The following is a 4213-nucleotide window of genomic DNA, read 5'->3' as shown; positions in this document are numbered from 1 at the left end:
ATAGATCTTTTTCGGCCTCCTTAAACACTGATTTAGGTTGAGTGTAAACAGTAACGACACTCAGGAAGGAAGTCCCCGTTAACTAGTGAGCAAATTTATAGTCTGGAAGAGCGGTACATTTGGGAGACACATGCCAAAAACTCATATTTTCTAATCTAATCATCATATTCTATGCACATAAAGAGACTGCCTGCAGACTGAATGTGAGCGTGCCGCGAATATCTATCGAACATCTCCGTCCCGAATCCCTGGTGAGGGGTTAAATTGGGGTTTAAAATATTTCAAGTGAGCAAAAAGTTGTGAGATTCTTAGTTTTCATTGATGACGCCAACGATAGAACAAGGCATAGTACACGACCGGTTGAGTAGACACGAAATGGTATCTCTTGTGTCGTGTATTGTGCAATAGAGAAATTATGTGTAAGTAAAGTAGAGAATTGAGTAAATATACGAACAGAGTATTGTTGTAAGGTGTTGCACCCAATGTGTATCGAAAGACGATCTCAAAACCTTACAAACAAGACATAACAGAACATACACTCGATGGAATTTGATTGCTTTTATCTATAAGTATGCTCTTATTTATTTGGACAGCGCATCATCAATAGAAAAATTGTGCTAGTAAAATACTAGGTAAATAGTGGGTATGGGACCGTAGTATGGTGTTCATACAGTGACTCTATGATTGGTCACACTAACTATGAATCACACAACGAGGGGTGCCTCTTCCACTGTAAGCGACAAAATAGGTTTAGTCTTGCGGAGAGGGAAAGTTAGAAGGTCACGCTCGAGGTTTGTGCCGTCCTATGTTATTATGCGTGGCTAGCCTTATGTCTGTTAGAGGTGCGATCATATGTAGGATGATGTAGGACATGTTGATCACACAAATACAGTGTTTTTAATAGAGGGTTTTTTAAAACAGTTTAACCTGGTTTCGAACATATTCCTATCGTTCGAGCTGGATATAAGATTCTGAGATGAGAATTTTACAAACTAAAAAAAATTTGACACTTGGGAGACTATTAGAACTCGTGATCCTGTGAAGAGATAATTTGTTGTAAAAAAATTTGGACGTCTTTGAAGGAGGTCGGATTAGAAACCAATCAATATTTCTGTCTGGCACCAGCCATATACAGTCTAGGGGCTTTCATTAAAAGTCATACATGTGATAAAGCACTCTCATCGCTCTCGACATAATTATCAGATACTATGTACCACAGTGTACGGTGGCCAACAACCTCACACTAAACAGATAGTGAGACGTGCAACTGCCTTTGGTCAAAGTACCCGGGTCTTAATTAATAGGTTGAGAATGCTCACACTTATATATTACACAGAACTGGGAATTCGCGGTGCATCAGTTACAGTGAATCAATGAATCAACTCTGAATCGACTCAATACGTGTGTATTTGAGTTGAATGGTGTTATATGTGTTACTGTGATTGTTGTGTACACATTTTGAGAGCCGCAATTATGAGAAAAGCTCTGACACCGTGTATATTAAGGTTACACAGTATTGTCAACTCAGCGCTCAAGAATTATTTGCATACCTCACCCATGCCTCTGACGAATTAATGACTTTTATTTTCGATATAATGTTAGGATGAGGACAATTAAATTAGCAGATATTAACATTCAATAACAGACTATGTTCCTAACAAGGACACAGCTTACAATAGGGCAGGAAACATAGGATTCGATTTTTCACTACTAGACAGTAGAAATGGATATTGACATGGTGACAAATCATTTGCTTGGCATTAAAAGATTTGATTTTAATTTTTTATAGGTCCTTAATGTAGTAAGCTATTTTTTAATTTATGGATCAAGATACATTTTGATCTTATTAGGCGCAAACCATAAAACACTAAACAATGATAAACTAATTGTCATGACTGCTGTACAGAACATGCAAAAGGATACACGTAGGGACCCTAGGGTCAGTAGGATAGCAGGGGGCACTAAGTTCCCCTGGTATGTAAGTTATGGATTACATATTTTGTAGAATATAGGAAATGCTAAAATGAATGACGAATCAGATATCATACGAAAAGTGAGCACAACCAAATCTTATTTTTGTTTAGGGTTAGTGCTTGCGTTTTCCTGTCATTGTTCACCAGACATATTCTGAGCACGTGTGTCTGTCCTAGCGCAACCCATCATCCACCTTCATAACATGTAATTACAATCCTGACATTTGCTGAAACTAGTAATTAAGTGATACGACTCGTATTAATAATTTTAAGGTGGTATATATAGTGGTGTTCTTCAGAGAGGGCATGATTACAAGAGGGACTGAATGTAATTTGGGTAAAGAGGTGGTTAATTGTTATACGTCATAGAAAAACTCTTTCAGTTTGTAACGTTGTACTTATTATATAGGAAGGTCTGAATCACGTGTGATGGGAACTTTCTCTGTTGGAGGAAGTCACATGGTTTCTGTCATCAGGGCAGCATCTAGCATGTCTGGTATAGCATGCTCTCGCGTGACTTTAATGCTGAGGCAAAATTCGACCCCAAGCACGTGGAGATTCTTGAGGCATCGTCTAAGATAAGGTGTTGTTTATTATTAGTGGAAAAAATCTAAGGTTGTAATGGGGTGTGGCCTTGTGAGTGAAAAGTGACTGATGCGTCATAGAGTGATGTGATGGCGTACTACCGGTTTCTCCCATTGTTCAACCTCGTCTTAATGAGATACATCTACATCAAAGAGCTTAGAGTGTCCTCAGGTCCCAGGGTGCAATATTTTTTACCTCTCCATATTATTAAAAAGTAGGTTTGGGATTTTTGAGTTGAGTGTAAACACAGCCTAGCAGGTTTGTACAGTATAATTTTATTTTAAGGTTGATACTTACATTTGCTATTTTTAATTATTTGTGAGTAAAAAGGATGAGTATGGAGAGGGAGGGGCTAAAGGCGGAGAAATTTATTTCATATTATATTCACGATTGATTATTGGTTTTGTGGTTTTTGGAGGGGTTTTAAAATGATGTCAAACAAAATTTGTTTTTTATCATTCAGTTTATTGGTTTTATGTTTTGATATGTGGAGAGAAACAAGGAAGGACACAGCACAGAGTCCAGAAAGACAATGAAACGAAGAAAAGAAAAGGTTGCTGATTTTGTTGCTTTCAGTGACAGAACCACATATTGATTATTAATAAGACAAAAAATAAGGCACACGTCTCAGCCCACATTGTATGAGAAATGGACCATTCAACAGATCTCAAGCTGCCCTCACAAAGACCTGAGACCAATTTTAAAATTAGTGTAAATAGTGGAGACCGCCTGCTGTCGTCAGTTATTCACACGCGTAAGCGCCAATAAAGACATCACAATAGGTAGTGGAAGTTTCTTAGGTTGTTTATGCTGTCTGCTAGAGTGATTGTAGGTTTCACCAAAAATTTGTTTGAAACATGGCCGGTTATTTTTTGTTTTTTAACGGGTTTTTGTTTAAGACCTGTCTGGTTAACTGTTTACTGAAATTATTATAATAAGTGGAGCTGATCTAGATATCTGAGATGAGAATGTTTTACACAACTAAACTAAAAAAATTGGACACTTGGACAATATAGAAACGTAAATTGAATATAAATTGTTTAAAAGTTCGAGTTTAGATCATTAAAATGATTTGTACTGGCAGTCATATGGGCTTGTCCACTAAAATCAATTAACGCATTATCTCTAACTCTTCTATACTCTCGCTCTCCTCCTCTCTCTCTCTCTCTCTCTTACCCACTCAGTGTACCTCAAAAATGATCTGATCTTGTCCCCCTTTCTTTTTCTTTCTCTCTTTCTTTCTATTGTTTTCTTAGAGTCTCTCTCTCTCTCTCTCTCTCTCTCTCTCTCTCTCTCTCTCTCTCTCTCTCTCTCTCTCTCTCTCTCGTTTACTGTGCTCTCTCGTACTCGTCTTAGCATCTCACTCTGTCTCACTGCCACTCAAAGACTTCTGATCTATTCTTTATTCCTCTCTCTCTCTCTCTCTCTCTCTCTCTCTCTCTCTTTCTCTCTCTCCCTCTCTCTCATTTACTGTCTCTACATTTCAATCTGTCTCACTGCCACTCAAAGGCTTCTGATTTCTGATCTACGTTGTCATCGTCTTTCACATTATTCCTATCTATCCTTCGATTACCTATTCTCACACCTTCCTTCCTTCCTTCCTTCGTATTCGTTTTGCTCTCTCTGTTTCTCCCTCTTTCTGTGTACGTGCTTCA

Source organism: Tachysurus fulvidraco, chromosome 1, assembly GCF_022655615.1.
Source record: "Tachysurus fulvidraco isolate hzauxx_2018 chromosome 1, HZAU_PFXX_2.0, whole genome shotgun sequence".
Classification (NCBI taxonomy): domain Eukaryota; kingdom Metazoa; phylum Chordata; class Actinopteri; order Siluriformes; family Bagridae; genus Tachysurus; species Tachysurus fulvidraco.
This window is presented reverse-complemented; position numbering follows the sequence as displayed.